We start from the raw sequence: 10,107 nt of genomic DNA, 5'->3' as shown, positions 1-10,107 counted from the left end.
GAAATGGCAAGTAAACAGCATAATTACATATCTGCCATCATGCAAGAGGGTCTGAATAAGTGTCCGAGAATTTATACCCTAATGCAAGAGAAATGGAAAATAAACACCACAATTACATATCTGCCATCATGGAAGAGGGTCCGAATAAGTGTCGCAGTGTTTAAACCCTAATGCATGAGAAATGGCAATTAAACACCATAATTACATGTCAGCCGCGATGCAAGAAGGTCGGAATAAGTGTCTGAGTGGTTAAACCCTAATGCATGAAAAATGGCATGTGAACACCATAATTACGTATCGCCCATCATGCAAGGGGGTCCGAATAAGTGTCCGAGTGTTTAAACCCAAATGCATGAGAAATGGCAAGTAAACACCATAATTACATATCTGCCGTCATGCAAGAGGGTCCGAATAAGTATCTGAGTGTTTAAACCCTAATGCATGAGAAATGGCAAGTAAACACCATAATTACATATATGCCATCATGCAAGATTGTCCGAAGAAGTGTACGAGTGTTTAAAGCCTAATGCGTGAGAAATGGAAAATAAACACCATAATTACATATCTGCCACCATGCAAGAGGGTGAGAATAAGTGTCCGAGTGTTTAAACCCTAATGCATGAGAAATGGCAAATAAACACCATAATTACATAACTGCCGTCGTGCAAGAGGGTCCGAATAAGTGTGTTTAAACCGTAATGCATAGGGAATGGAAAATAAACACCATAATTACATATCTGCCATCATGCAACCGGGTCCGAATAAGTGTCTGAGTATTTAAACCGTAATGCATGAGAAATGGCAAATAAACACCATAATTACATTTCTGCCATCATGCAAGAGTGTCCGAATAAGTGTCCGAGTGTTTAAGCTCTAATGCATGAGGAATGGCAAGTAAATAACATAATTACATATCTGCCATCGTGCATGAGGGTCCAAATAAGTGTCCGAGTGTTTAAACCCTAATGCATGAGAAATGGCAAGTAAAAACCATAGTTACATATCTGCCATCATGCAAGAGTGTCCAAATAAGTTTCCGAGTGTTTAAACCCTAATGCGTGAGAAATGGCAAATAAATACCATAATTACATGTCTGCCATCATGCAAGAGGGTGCGAATAAGTGTCCGAGTGTTTAAGCCCTAATGCATGGGAAATGACAAGTAAACACCATAACTACATATCTGCCATCATGCAAGAGGGTCCGAATAAGTGTCCAGGTGTTCAAACTGCAATGCATGAGAAATGGCAAATAAACACCACAATTACATATCTGCCATCATGCAAGAGGGTCTGAATAAGTGTCCGAGTGTTTAAACACTAATGCATGAGAAATGGCAAGTAAACACCATAATTACATATATGCCATCATGCAAGAGGGTCCGAATAAGTATCCAAGTATTTAAACCCTAATGCATGAGAAATGGAAAATAAACACCACAATTACATATATGCCATCATGCAAGAGGGTCCGAATAAGTGTCCAAGTGTCCAAACCCTAATGCATGAGAAATGGAAAATAAACACCATAATTACATAACTGTCGTACAGTAAGAGGGTCCGAATAAGTGTCCGAGTGTTTAAACCGTAATGCATGGGAAATGGCAAATAAACACCATAATTACATATCTGCCATCATGCAAGAGAGTCCGAATAAGTGTCTTAGTATTTAAACCCTAATGCACGAGAAATGAAAAATAAACAATATAATTACATATCTTCCATCATGCAAGAAGGTCCGAATAAGTGTCCGAGTGTTTAAGCCCTAATGCATGAGGAATGGCAAGTAAACAACATAATTACATATCTGCCGTCATGCAAGAGGGTCCAAATAAGTGTCCGAGTGTTTAAACCCTAATGCATAAGAAATGGCAAGTAAACACCATAATTACATATCTGCCATCATGCAAGAGTGTCCGAATAAGTGTCCGAGTGTTTAAACGCTAGTGATTGAGAAATGGTAAATAAACACCATAATTACATATCTTCCATCATGCAAGAGGGTCCGAATAAGTGTCCGAGTGTTTGAGCGCTATTGCATGAGAAATGACAAGTAAACAGCATAATTACATATCTGCCCTCATGCAAGAGGGTCCGAATAAGTGTCCGAGTGTTTAAACCCTAATGCATGAGAAATGGCAAATAAACACCATAATTACATATCTGCCATCATGCAAGAGGGTCCGAATAAGTGTCCGAGTGTTTAAGCCCTAATGCATGAGAAATGGCAAGTAAACAACATAATTACTTATCTGCCATCATCCAAGAGTGTCCGAATAAGTGTCCGAGTGTTTATACCCTAATGCATGAGAAATGGAAAATCAACACCATAATTGCACATCTGCGATCATGCAAGAGGGTCCGAATAAGTGCCCGAGTGTTTAAGCCCTAATGCATGAGAAATGGCAAGGAAACAGCATAATTACATATCTGCTGACACGCAAGAGGGCCTGAACAAGTGTGCGAGTGTTTAAACCCTAATGCATGAGAAATGGCAAATAAACACCATAATTACATATCTGCCATCATGCAAGAGGGTCCGAATAAGTGTCCGAGTGTTTAAACCCTAATGCATGAGAAATGGCAAGTAAACACCATAATTACATATATGCCATCATGCAAGATTGTCCGAAGAAGTGTACGAGTGTTTAAAGCCTAATGCGTGAGAAATGGAAAATAAACACCATAATTACATATCTGCCACCATGCAAGAGGGTGAGAATAAGTGTCCGAGTGTTTAAACCCTAATGCATGAGAAATGGCAAATAAACACCATAATTACATAACTGCCGTCGTGCAAGAGGGTCCGAATAAGTGTGTTTAAACCGTAATGCATAGGGAATGGAAAATAAACACCATAATTACATATCTGCCATCATGCAACCGGGTCCGAATAAGTGTCTGAGTATTTAAACCGTAATGCATGAGAAATGGCAAATAAACACCATAATTACATTTCTGCCATCATGCAAGAGTGTCCGAATAAGTGTCCGAGTGTTTAAGCTCTAATGCATGAGGAATGGCAAGTAAATAACATAATTACATATCTGCCATCGTGCATGAGGGTCCAAATAAGTGTCCGAGTGTTTAAACCCTAATGCATGAGAAATGGCAAGTAAAAACCATAGTTACATATCTGCCATCATGCAAGAGTGTCCAAATAAGTTTCCGAGTGTTTAAACCCTAATGCGTGAGAAATGGCAAATAAATACCATAATTACATGTCTGCCATCATGCAAGAGGGTGCGAATAAGTGTCCGAGTGTTTAAGCCCTAATGCATGGGAAATGACAAGTAAACACCATAACTACATATCTGCCATCATGCAAGAGGGTCCGAATAAGTGTCCAGGTGTTCAAACTGCAATGCATGAGAAATGGCAAATAAACACCACAATTACATATCTGCCATCATGCAAGAGGGTCTGAATAAGTGTCCGAGTGTTTAAACACTAATGCATGAGAAATGGCAAGTAAACACCATAATTACATATATGCCATCATGCAAGAGGGTCCGAATAAGTATCCAAGTATTTAAACCCTAATGCATGAGAAATGGAAAATAAACACCACAATTACATATATGCCATCATGCAAGAGGGTCCGAATAAGTGTCCAAGTGTCCAAACCCTAATGCATGAGAAATGGAAAATAAACACCATAATTACATAACTGTCGTACAGTAAGAGGGTCCGAATAAGTGTCCGAGTGTTTAAACCGTAATGCATGGGAAATGGCAAATAAACACCATAATTACATATCTGCCATCATGCAAGAGAGTCCGAATAAGTGTCTTAGTATTTAAACCCTAATGCACGAGAAATGAAAAATAAACAATATAATTACATATCTTCCATCATGCAAGAAGGTCCGAATAAGTGTCCGAGTGTTTAAGCCCTAATGCATGAGGAATGGCAAGTAAACAACATAATTACATATCTGCCGTCATGCAAGAGGGTCCAAATAAGTGTCCGAGTGTTTAAACCCTAATGCATAAGAAATGGCAAGTAAACACCATAATTACATATCTGCCATCATGCAAGAGTGTCCGAATAAGTGTCCGAGTGTTTAAACGCTAGTGATTGAGAAATGGTAAATAAACACCATAATTACATATCTTCCATCATGCAAGAGGGTCCGAATAAGTGTCCGAGTGTTTGAGCGCTATTGCATGAGAAATGACAAGTAAACAGCATAATTACATATCTGCCCTCATGCAAGAGGGTCCGAATAAGTGTCCGAGTGTTTAAACCCTAATGCATGAGAAATGGCAAATAAACACCATAATTACATATCTGCCATCATGCAAGAGGGTCCGAATAAGTGTCCGAGTGTTTAAGCCCTAATGCATGAGAAATGGCAAGTAAACAACATAATTACTTATCTGCCATCATCCAAGAGTGTCCGAATAAGTGTCCGAGTGTTTATACCCTAATGCATGAGAAATGGAAAATCAACACCATAATTGCACATCTGCGATCATGCAAGAGGGTCCGAATAAGTGCCCGAGTGTTTAAGCCCTAATGCATGAGAAATGGCAAGGAAACAGCATAATTACATATCTGCTGACACGCAAGAGGGCCTGAACAAGTGTGCGAGTGTTTAAACCCTAATGCATGAGAAATGGCAAATAAACACCATAATTACATATCTGCCATCATGCAAGAGGGTCCGAATAAGTGTCCGAGTGTTTAAACCCTAATGCATGAGAAATGGCAAGTAAATGACGTAATTACATATCTACCATCATGCAAGAGGGTCAGAATAAGAGTCTGAGTATTTATACCCTAATGCATGCGTAATGGCAAATAAACACGATAATTACATCTCTGCCATCATGCAAGAGGGTCCGAATAAGTGTCCGAGTGTTTAAGCCCTAATGCATGAGAAATGGCAAGTAAACAACGTAATTACATATCTGTCATCATGCAAGAGGGTCCAAATAAGTGTCCGAGTGTTTAAACCCAAATGCGTGAGAAATGGCAAGTAAACACCATAATTACATGTCTGCCATCATGTAAGGGGGTCCGATTAAGTGTCCGAGTGTTTAAACCCTAATGCATGAGAAATGGCAAATAAATACCAAAATTACATATCTGCCATCATGCAAGAGGGTTCGAATAAGTGTCCCAGTGTTTAAACCCTAATGCTTGAGAAATAGCAAATAAACACCATAATTACATATCTGCCATCATGCAAGAGGGTCCGAATAAGTGTCCAAGTGTTTAAACCCTCAAGCATGAGAAATGGCAACTAAACACCATAATTACATATCTGCCATCATGCAAGAGTGTCCGAATAAGTGTCCAAGTGTTTAAACCCTAATGCATGAGAAATGGAAAATAAACACCATAATTACATATCTGCCATCATGCAAGGGAGTCCGAATAAGTGTCCGAGTGTTTCAACCCTAATGCATGAGAAATGGGAAATAAACACCATAATTACAAAATTGCCGTCATGCAAGAGGGTCCGAATAAGTGTCTGAGTATTTAAGCCGTAATGCATGGGAAATGGCAAATAAACACCGTAATTACATATCTGCCATCATGCAAGAGGGTCCGAATAAGTGTCTGAGTATTTAAATCGTAATGCATGAGAAATGGCAAATAAACACAATAATTACATATCTGCCATCATGCAAGAAGGTCCAAATAAGTGTCCGAGTGTTTAAGCCCAAATGCATGAGGAATGGCAAGTAAACATCATAATTACATATCTGCCGTCATATAAGAGGGTCCAAATAAGTGTCCAAGTGTTTAAACCCTAAAGCATAAGAAATGGCAAGTAAACACCATAATTACATATCTTCCATCATGCAAGAGTGTCCGAAAAAGTGTCCGAGTGTTTAAACCTAATGCATGAGAAATGGGAAATAAACACCATAATTACATATCTGCCATCATGCAAGAGGGTCCGAATAAGTGTCCGAGTGTTTAAGCCCTAATGCATGAGAAATGGCAAACAAACAGCAAAATTACATACCTGCCGTCATGGAAGAGGGTTTGAATAAGTGTCCGAGTGATTATACCCTAATGCATGAGAAATGGCAAATAAACACCATAATTACATATCTGTCATCATGCAATACGGTCCGAATAAGTGTCCGAGTGTTTAAGCCCTAATGCATGGGAAATGACAAGTAAACACCATAATTACAGATCTGCCATCATCCAAGGGTGCCCGAATAAGTGTCCGAGTGTTTCAACCCTAATGCATGAGAAATGGCCAGTAAACACCATAACTACATATTTGCCATCGTACAAGAGGGTCCGAATAAGTGTCCGACTGTTTAAACCGTAATGCATAGGAAATGGCAAATAAACACCATAATTACATATCTGCCATCATGCAAGAGGGTCCAAATAAGTGTCCGAGTGTTTAAACCCTAATGCACGAGAAATGGCAAATAAACACCATAATTACATATCTGCCATCATGCAAGAGGGTCCGAATAAATGTCCGAATGTTTAAACCCTAACGCATGAAAAATAGCAAGTAAACAACGTAATTACATATCTGCCATCATGCAAGAGGGTCCAAATAAGTGTCCGAGTATTTAAACCCTAATGCATGAGAAATTGCATGTAAACACCATAATAACAAATCTGCCATCATGCGAGAGGGTCCGAATAAGTGTCCGAGTGTTTAAACCCTAATGCATGAGAAATGGAAAATAAACACCATAATTACATATCTGCCATCATGCATGAGAGTCTGAATATGGGTTCGAGTTTTTAAGCCCTAATGCATGAGAAATGGCAAGTAAACCCCATAATTACATATCTGCCCCCATGCAAGAGGGTCTAAATAAGTGTCTGAGTATTTATACCCTAATGCAAGAGAAATGGAAAATAGACACCATAATTACATATCTACCATCATGCAACAGGGTCCGAATAAGTGTCCGAGTGTTTAAACCCTAATGCATGAGAAATGGCAAGTAAACACCCTAATTACATATCTGCCATCATGCAAGAGGGTCGGAATCAGTGTTCGAGTGTTTAAACCCTAATGCATGAGAAATGGCAAGTAAACACCATAATTACATATCTGCCATCGTGCAAGAGGGTCCAAATAAGTGTCCGAGTACTTAAACCCTAATGTATGAGAAATGGCAAGTAAACACCATAATTACATATCTGCCATCATGCAAGAGGGTCCGAATAAGTGTCCGAGTGTTTAAACCCTAATGCATGAGAAATGGCAAATAAACACCGTAATTACATATCTACCATCATGCAAGAGGGTCTGAATAACTGTCGAGTGTTTAAGCCCTAATGCATGGCAAACGGCATGTAAACACCATAACTACATATCTGCCATCATGCAAGATTGTCCGAATAAGTGTCCGAGTGTTTAAGCCCTAATGCATGAGGATTGGCAAGTAAACAACATAATTACATATCTTCCGTCATGCAAGAGGGTCCAAATAAGTGTCCTACTGTTTAAACCCTAATGCATGAGGAATGGCAAATAAACACCATAATTTCATATATGCCACCATGCAAGAGATTCCGAATAAGTGCCCGAGTGTTTTATCCCTATTGCATGAGAAATGGCAAGTAAACAGCATAATTACATATCTACCGTCATGCAAGAGGGTCTGAATAAGTGTCCGAGTGTTTAAACCCTAATGCATGAGAAATGGCAAATAAACACCATAATTACATATCTGCCATCATGCAAGGTGGTCCAAATAACTGTCCGAGTGTTTAAGCCCTAATGCATGAGAAATGACAAGAAAACACTATAATTACATATCTTCCATTATGCAAGAGGGTCCAAATAAGTCTCCGAGTGTTTAAACCCTAATGCATGAGAAATGGAAGGTAAACACCATAATTACATATCTGCCATCATGCAAGAGGGTCCGAATAAGTGTCCGACTGTTTAAACCCTAATGCATGAGAAATGGAAAATAAACACCATAATTACATATCTGCCATCATGCAAGAGGGTCCGAATAAGTGTTCAAGTGTTTAAGCCCTAATGCATGAGAAATGGCAACTAAACACCATAATTACATGTCTGCCATCATGCAAGAGGGTCGGAATAAGTGTCCGAGTGTTTAAACCCTAATGCATGAGAAATGGAATATAAAAACCATAATTACATATCTGGCATCATGCAAGAGGGTCCGAATAAGGGTCCGAATAAGGGTCCGAATGTTTAAACTGTGGTGCATGGGAAATGGCAAATAAACACCATAATTACATATCTGCCATCATGCAAGAGAGTCCGAATAAGTGTCCGAGTGTTTAAACCCTAATGCATGAGAAATGGCAACTAAACACCATAATTACATATCAGCCACCATGCAAGACGGTCCGAATAAGTGTCCAAGTGTTTCATCCCTAATGCATGAGAAATGGCAAATAAACACAATAATTACATATCCGCCATCATGCAAGAGGGTCCGAATAAGTGTCCGAGTGTTTAAACCCTAATGCATGAGAAATGGCAAGTAAACGACATAATTACATATCTGCCATCATGCAAGAGGGTCCCAATAAGTGTCCGAGTGTTTAAACCCTAATCCATGAGAAATGGCAAGTAAACACCATAATTACATATCTGCCATCATGCAAGAGGATCCGAATAAGTGTCCGAGTGTTTAAACGCTAACGCATGAGAAATGGCAAATAAACACCATAATTACATATCTGCCATCGTACAAGAGTGTCCGAATAAGTGTCCGAGTGTTTAAGCCCTAATGCATGAGAAATGGCAAGCAAACACCATAATTACATATCTACCATCATGCAAGAGAGTCCGAATAAGTGTCCGAGTGTTTAAACCCTAATGCATGCGAAATGACAAGTAAACACCATAATTACATATCTGCCGTCATGCAAGAGGGTCCGAACAAGTGTCCGAGTGTTTAAGCCCTAATGCATGAGAAATGGCAAATAAACACCATAACAACATATCTGCCATCAGGCAAGAGGGTCCGAATAAGTGTCTGAGTCTTTAAGCCCTAATGCATGAGAAATGGCAAGTAAACAACATAATTACATATCTGCCATCATGCAAGGGGGTCCAAATAAGTGTCTGAGTATTTAAACCCAAATGCATGAGAAATGGCAAGTAAACACCATAATTACATGTCTGCCATCATGCAAGGGAGTCCGACTATGTGTCCGAGTGTTTAATCCATAGTGCAAGGGAAATGGCAAATAAACACCATAATTACATATCTGCCATCATGCAAGTGGGTCCGAATAAGTGTCCCAGTGTTTAAACCCTAATGAATGCGAAACGGCACGTAAACACCATAATTACATATCTGCCATCATGCAATAGGGTCCGAATAAGTGTCCGAGTGTTTAAGCCCTAATGCATGAGAAATGACAAATAAACACCATAATTACATATCTGCCATCATGCTAGAGGGTCCGAATAAGGGTCCGAATGTTTAAACTGTAGTGCATGGGAAATGGCAAATAAACACCATAATTACATATCTGCCATCATGCAAGAGAGTCCGAATAAGTGTCCGAGTGTTTAAACCCTAATGCATGAGAAATGGCAAATAAACACCATAATTACATATCTGCCATCATGCAAGTGGGTCCGAATAAGTGTCCCAGTGTTTACACCCTAATGCATGAGAAATGGCACGTAAACACCATAATTACATATTTGCCATAATGCAATAGGGTCCGAATAAGTGTCCAAGTGTTTAAGCCCTAATGCATGAGAAATGACCAGTAAACACCATAATTACATATCTGCCATCATGCAAGAGGGTCTGAATGAGTGTCTGAGTATTTTTACCCTAATGCAAGAGAAATGGCTAATAAACACCATAACTACATATCTGCCATCATGCAAGAGGGTCCGAACAAGTGTCCGAGTGTTTAAACCGTAGTGCATGGGAAATGGAAAATAAACACCATAATTACATATCTGCCATCGTGCAAGAGGGTCCGAATAAGTGTCCGAGTCGTTACGCCCTAATGCATGTGAAATGGCAAGCAAACAACATAATTACATATCTACCATCATGCAAGAGGGTCCAAATAAGTGCCCGTGTGTTTAAACCCTAATGCATGAGAAATGGCAAGTAAACACCATAATTACATATCTGCCTTCAAGTAAGAGGGTT

The sequence above is a fragment of the Camellia sinensis genome, unplaced genomic scaffold (genome assembly GCF_055761805.1).
Source record: "Camellia sinensis isolate YWXY unplaced genomic scaffold, ASM5576180v1 Unanchor6, whole genome shotgun sequence".
Classification (NCBI taxonomy): domain Eukaryota; kingdom Viridiplantae; phylum Streptophyta; class Magnoliopsida; order Ericales; family Theaceae; genus Camellia; species Camellia sinensis.
This window is presented reverse-complemented; position numbering follows the sequence as displayed.